General features: G+C 35.2%; 6 non-coding genes across 6 annotated transcripts; all 6 read left to right on the top strand.

Annotated features, from left to right (window-relative positions):
- The first annotated feature begins 1,940 nt into the window (after positions 1-1,940).
- Positions 1,941-2,014, top strand: LOC149189149 (small nucleolar RNA Z199). The gene has a single exon (XR_016256629.1). It is a non-coding gene; the product is annotated as a small nucleolar RNA Z199 (small nucleolar RNA).
- Positions 2,015-2,119: 105 nt separating this feature from the next.
- Positions 2,120-2,201, top strand: LOC149189150 (small nucleolar RNA U54). The gene has a single exon (XR_016256625.1). It is a non-coding gene; the product is annotated as a small nucleolar RNA U54 (small nucleolar RNA).
- A 26-nt stretch (positions 2,202-2,227) lies between these two features.
- On the top strand, positions 2,228-2,318 carry LOC149189151 (small nucleolar RNA R64/Z200 family). Its single transcript, XR_016256646.1, has one exon. It is a non-coding gene; the product is annotated as a small nucleolar RNA R64/Z200 family (small nucleolar RNA).
- Positions 2,319-5,914: 3,596 nt separating this feature from the next.
- On the top strand, positions 5,915-5,992 carry LOC149189152 (small nucleolar RNA Z199). Its single transcript, XR_016256633.1, has one exon. It is a non-coding gene; the product is annotated as a small nucleolar RNA Z199 (small nucleolar RNA).
- Positions 5,993-6,095: 103 nt separating this feature from the next.
- On the top strand, positions 6,096-6,177 carry LOC149189153 (small nucleolar RNA U54). Its single transcript, XR_016256626.1, has one exon. It is a non-coding gene; the product is annotated as a small nucleolar RNA U54 (small nucleolar RNA).
- Positions 6,178-6,203: 26 nt separating this feature from the next.
- Positions 6,204-6,294, top strand: LOC149189154 (small nucleolar RNA R64/Z200 family). The gene has a single exon (XR_016256644.1). It is a non-coding gene; the product is annotated as a small nucleolar RNA R64/Z200 family (small nucleolar RNA).
- Positions 6,295-6,612: the final 318 nt, after the last annotated feature.

Consider the following 6,612-nt stretch of genomic DNA (forward strand, 5'->3'; position numbering starts at 1 on the left):
TTGTTGTCATCTAGCTGCAGCAAAGTAGCCATCATACAGAATGAAATTGGAATATGTTAAGGGACGGTTTGAGCCTCCCTCTTGCAACTGTGTGAGGATGGTTCCTTCTTGTAAGGACGCCGAGTTAAAAGAAGTAGTGGATCAACCTGTTGGGATATCATTGGAAGATCAAGAGTAATGTTTATGCTGCTATAGGAAAACTATGTGTTAGGCTATAGGCCATAACACCACACTCAAATATTTCTTATGGGTATTTGAGGGTTCAGATCATTAGCTTAATCTAACAAGGTGTTGTGTATAATGTTGTTGAGATCTAAGGCTAATATTGATGACTATATGATGTTGTCTAGAGAAAATGGACTAATTGCTAGATGTGGGGTAATAAAAACCACTGGTATTTCACATCTCATGTTTGTGGATGACTTGTTGTTTTCTAGAAAAATAAGTTAAGCAAACTACAAGCATTCTGTAACATACTTTCCAGATTTGGGGTGGCATCTAGAATTATTATGAACAAAGATAAATCGGATTACTAGTATCTTGCCTCCAAGTCACTAGCACATTTACTAACACTGATACAAGTAACTCATTCAGAAATTGGGAATATGCAAACATACCAGGAATTGGGAATCCATAAACAAATAAAATCCAGTACGTTAGGAAGCCTATGGAATGCGCTCCTCTCCAAGCATAAATTGTGATCAAACCTTGCTTGATAGGTGTTTGTTGAATCATGAATCTATGCTTCTCTTCAGCTTAAATCGTTGTCAAACCTTGCTTTGGGCAGCCTTCAGGCAGAACCCAATAAAATTACAGACCCAATACATGACCCATATTGACATCTAGTGGCTCTCAATTGAAACTACCAAATGAAATGGTATCAAAGGGTAATTGTGAAATAATAATTAATAAGAACTTGGATCATATGCACAATTAGAAAAAATAACTCAAAAAGAAACTGTTGTTTTTTAAATGAGAGCAACTTAGACACTGCCAAATGTAATGGTATGAAAAGGTAATTTTGACAAAATAAGTAATAAGAACTTGCATCATATGCACAATTAGAAAAACAACCCAAAAAGAAATTGTTGATTTTGAAATGGGAGTTTCTCAAATGGGATTTAAGTTTTAACATGAAAGAAAATTCACAAATTCAACATGCTTAAAATTTTAATTTCAGAAAAAATGAAATTTAAAAAAATGTTGAAAATTTAACAGCCCTTCTTAAAAAAATTTAAAATATTATTCCAATTTTTTTTTTAAATGACAAAAATCATATTTTAAATTTCTTTTGACATGTAAAAATTTCTCCTTACTTCTCTGACGTGCCCAGAGGCCCAGGGCTCTAACGTGTTCAATTTTGAACACTGTTGCCTATCATCACATTTTGGTATATGTTACATCTTTGAAACGAAGTAAAACATACCAGCAAGCGAGGGTTAGGGTTAGGGTTTCCGCCTTATACCCGCAAACCGTTAATCTTTTTCTACATATGTCGATCAATGAAGGAGAGTTCAACGTCGTAAGTGGCCATCGAAAGCGATAGGGGTTTCACGGTATGTTGGTGTTCCTGGACTGGCAGGTCATAGTATCTCTTCTGAATGACTTCATTTTTGTGATTATTCGCTCTCGAATGTGTGTCGCTCCTGTCTTTGGTCTTTTAATTATACGAGAATTGTTAGCATGGTTATTTATTTTCTTTCATTAATTTTTAAATAAATTTGAAGTTGTATGCACAGGTATGAATTCTCTATACCCTATGCCTCTGCGTTTTTTGTTTTGCTTTGTTTTGGAAAGGGGTTTTCATCCCCAGATTCGACTTCTCTGCTTGTTCGTGTCTGTGTTTTGGTTCAGTTTCCGATTCTGTTTCATTAATGGGATTTTTGCTTCTGCTATTTTCGGTATGTGGTCATATTTGGAAGCATTCAGAGGTCATGAGGGGATCAAATGATGATTTAAATAACTGCAACAACATGATATCCTGTGATTACTAGTATTTAAGTCTCTGATGACCCCATGTTATGTGTTATTTGTGAAATAACGTCCTTAGGGCTTTGTTCTGTGAGGCTTGAAGGGCTTTCTCTTTCCTTTTCTTCTGTTATACAAATTTCTGAAAAAAGGCTCGAGGATTATATGCCCTAGGGCATTATACGCTATGCTGAGCTTTAATACTCTGCTGAACGACCAATAAGATGAGAGCTAGTTTCTGGGAGTTTTCGTTGTGGGTTTTCTGTGATGATGAATGTTACAAATATTACACATGTTAGACTTCGGAGATGGACACCATCGATGAGACAAATGTTCATTCTGAGCCGAATAAGTAAAGTATTGTGGGTTGTTTTATTGTCTCTATTATTGCTTTCATATGTTTTATTCTGAGCAGAATAAGTAAAGTATTGTGGGTTGTTTTATTGTCTCTATTATTGCTTTCATATGTTTTATATTGGATCTCTGTTGTTTGTTGCCATGCATAGATTATTATAGTTAATGGATTAATTGTCATAGACACATACGTATACATGGTGTGCTCCGTATGAGGAGAATGGAAGGCCATTTGATGGAAAGATGAATGCTGGATCGACTGGAAGAACGATTAGTCTTTAAGTGCATTTTGTTGTAATACTATGAATTGATTTTATATACCGAATTTACGAGGCTGAATTGTGATTCTTTTGATTTGTTTGGTTTTTTTCAAATCTCTTAAAAATCTGGTGGATGACGCTTTTGAAAGTTTGTTTTTGTAAGTTTGTTTTTGTTAAGTCAGATGGGGTGTAATTATAAATACAAGTGAATGGATAATAGTGTTCTTTTCACTTAAGCTTAGATTTGACACTTATTGTTTTATTTGGGGTAATGTTTGGATTCAGCACGTGTAGCTCATCTCCATTAACCAGATGAGAAATCTAAATTTCTTCAGATTATTCTATCATTTTTCCTGCCCTGAAGATGAGCCAGATGAGAAATCTAAATTTCTTCAGATTATTCTATCATTTTTTCCGTGTCCTGAAGATGAGCCAGATGAGCCACATTTATTGGTGACTCAAATCAAATAAAACAGTGTGATGAATAAACTATTCACATCATAGCTCTTTTAACTCAAAAACATCGACGAAAAACATGGGTTTCTCTGGTGATTTTGTTGAAGAATGGGATGCATATATTTTTCACCTGAAGATGGTTGGTATCACATTAACAGCAAATGACAATAAGCTGTCATGGAATGAAGCATCGTTAAGGTAAAAGGGATTTACCAATTCCTGTCACAGGGCAATATGATGGATTCGAGTCTACGCAGGTTTCAAAAACTGGGGAGTTGGGATATTTCCTAAATATTTTTGTTGATATATGGTCTATGATAAAATCCTCATGTGATAAAATCCTCACGTGAGCCAATCTGATCAAAAGAGTCTTCCAAGGCCCTGGTAGATGCGCTCTTTGTTAGGCTTTCTTGGGAGATGTCTCACATATTTATCTTATGTGCCCTTGTGCTATCGCTGTCGCTATCCGGACTAAGGCCGTTCACATTCTTCCTATCAATTCAGTGTGGAATCAGTCCTCTATTGGTGATTTTCTGTCTCAATGGTTTGCAGAGAATAAGGATTTCATAGCTCTTCTTTTATACATACTACGGGGCATTTGTCATATGAGGAAATGCTAAGAGATTCCTGACCAGAGAGATCCGAATGCCAGGGGATTCAGTATCAAGATTGCAACCTACATTATGGAGAAGGGTTTTATTACAGGAAATATTTTAAACAAAAGATATATTTTAAAGGACTTATGTAACATGTTTCTAGTTGGTTTCTTTGACGGGGCATCTTCATCATGGAGATGAAAGATGCAACAATGAGATGCAACAATTATGATGAGTCCGGGAGAGTTTTACGAGATCAGAGCTCTTGTTGGCTCTAATACCGGAGCATATATCTGGGCACTATGGGGCATACATTTGGCATATATTTTTGTGCCAAATAGTTGGACATTTGTTGAGATTTATATATGGTGATTTTAAAGGGATTATCTAATGAGAAAATCATAGATCTTCTCTAGATGTTCCAGATCTCACTAATGTTCTCTAGATGTTCCAGATCTAGATGCGCCAGGTCTTACTAATTGTCTCTAGAGGAGCATCTCACTAGTTGTCTCTTATCTAGATTCTCTATATCTCACTAGTTGGATAAAACCCACTCTTTGATCACGTCTTTCGTTAAGATTGCTGTCTCACATATCTTCCGAGAAAATAACAATGTCTTCCGAGAAAGTTAGGATTTCTGTCTGACATAACAATGTCTTCCGAGAAAGTTAGGATTTCTGTCCCACATATCTTCCGAGAAAATAACAGATTCCTGTCTCACATATCTTCCGAGAAAATAACAATGTGGTTGATTCTTTATCAAAGGAAGGTTGCGTTCAGGTGCTAAGAAAGATTAAATACTCTGTTTTTTGTGTGGGCTTGCTACAGAGGTATGGGGATATTTTGACATATGAGGGTGGCTCCAGGATTAGAGTTATTTGGGTCTATGTCCGTTTTTGTCTACTATTGATCTTGAGTTATTTCGGTCTATGTCCGTTTGGGTCTATGTCCATTTTTGGTCTACTATTGATCTAGATAAATGTTAGGAATCCAAATCTATCTCAGGAAGTTAACCACAACCGGTTAACACCACAACTGGTTAACAACCGATATCTTATTTTGGAGGTATAAAGGAAAGACCATCTCAATATTATTTATTTACATGATAGGATTGAGACTCTGTATGAGTTTCATATCTCGATATTGTTATTTATATGATAGGATTGAGACTCTGTATGGGTTTCATAAATTTTGTGGATTGGTTTTGACGGAATTTTTTTTTTTAAGTTCTTAACCTATGTAAGCTTTTCGGTTTTCTTTTTAAAGGAAAAGCAAAATTTATTTCCTTTTGTTTGAAAATAAAATAAAATATATTATAATTAACCTAAAAAATTCAATGCAAAATACTATGTCCAGTGCTATAATAACTTGCATACCCATCTAAGCTCTTAGTAAAATAAACTTTCCTTTAATTGTTGGAATCCACTGTGACAAATTTTTTTTTTCTTTCAATAATCTAGAATTATCTTTCAATATTATAATTTAATTCTAAATTGAATAAAACATCTAAACTTTTTTCCACCGAACACAACTTTGAATCTTGGTGAAACTCTCTGATTATCCATATTATTATTAAATTTATTAAAAAAAATAACATCGTTTTACTTAAAAAACAACCACTATTATTTTATAGGGTCTAACCTGACCTTAAAGAACTGAACGTTCACGAGGAAATATAACCTCCTCTCTTACACAACCAATGAAGCGATATGCGGGTATGATCACATTTTAGTATATATTTAATGTTTGAAACGAAGTAAAACATACCAGCAAGCGAGGGTTAGGGTTTCAGCCTTGTAGCGGCAAACCCTGTCTTTTTCGACATATATCGATCAATGAAGGAGATTTCAAGATCGTAAGAAGGCTATCGAAGGCGATGTTTCATGGTTTCATGGTAGGTTGATGTTCTCACTGGCAGGTCATCTTGTCTCTTCTGAATGGCTTTGTTTTTGTGATTATTTCTCTCGAGGGATGTCTCGCTCCTGTCTTTGGACTTTTAATTATACGAGAATTGGTAGCATGGTTAGTTATTTTCTTTCATTATTCTTCAAATAAATTTAACGTTGCATACCCAGGTCTGAATTCTTTGTCCCTTCTGCCTCTACGTTTTATTTGTTTCGGAAAGGAATTTTCATGGCCAGATTCGAATTCTCTGTTTGTTCGTCTGTTTTGGTTCAGTTTCTGATTCTGTTTCATAAATGTTTTTTTGTTTGTTTTTGTTTTCACTATTTTTGTTGTTATGTTTTGAAGCATTCAGAGGCCGCGAGGTGGGCCGCGAGGTGATCAAATGATGATTTAAATAACTGCAACAACATGATATCTTGTGATTACTAGTATTTATTTAAGTCTCTGATGACCTCGTGTTATGTGTTACTTGTGAAATATCGTCCATAGGGTTTTGTTCTGTGAGGGTTGAAGGTGTTTCTCTTTTCCCTTCTGTTATACAAGTTTCTGGAAAAAAGGCTCGAGGATTATATGCCCTAGGGCATTATACGCTATGCTGAGCTTTAATACTCTGCTGAACGACCAATAAGATGAGAGCTAGTTTCTGGGATTTTTCGTTGTGGGTTTTCTGCGATGATGAATGTTACAAATATTACACATGTTAGACTTCGGAGATGGACACCATCGATGAGACATATGTTCATTCTGAGCAGAATAAGTAAAGTATTGTGGGTTGTTTTATTGCCCCTGTTATTGCTTTCATATGTTTTATATTGGATCTCTGTTGTTTGTTAACATGCATTAGTGGATTAATTGTCATAGACACATACGTTTAGATGGGTGGGCTCCTTATAAGGAGAATGGAAGGCCATTTGATGAAAAAATGAATGCTGGATCGACTATCAGAACTATTAGGTGTATTCTATTGTAATGCCATGAATTGATTTTATATAATGAAGTTGCGAGCTGAATTGTGATTCTTCTGATTTGTTTGGTTTTTTTTAAATCTCTTAAAAAATCCAGTGGAGGACGAT

The sequence above is a fragment of the Pinus tabuliformis genome, chromosome 3_1 (assembly GCF_031772625.1).
Source record: "Pinus tabuliformis cultivar Carrire ecotype Pingquan chromosome 3_1, CPIR1, whole genome shotgun sequence".
Lineage (NCBI taxonomy): Eukaryota > Viridiplantae > Streptophyta > Pinopsida > Pinales > Pinaceae > Pinus > Pinus tabuliformis.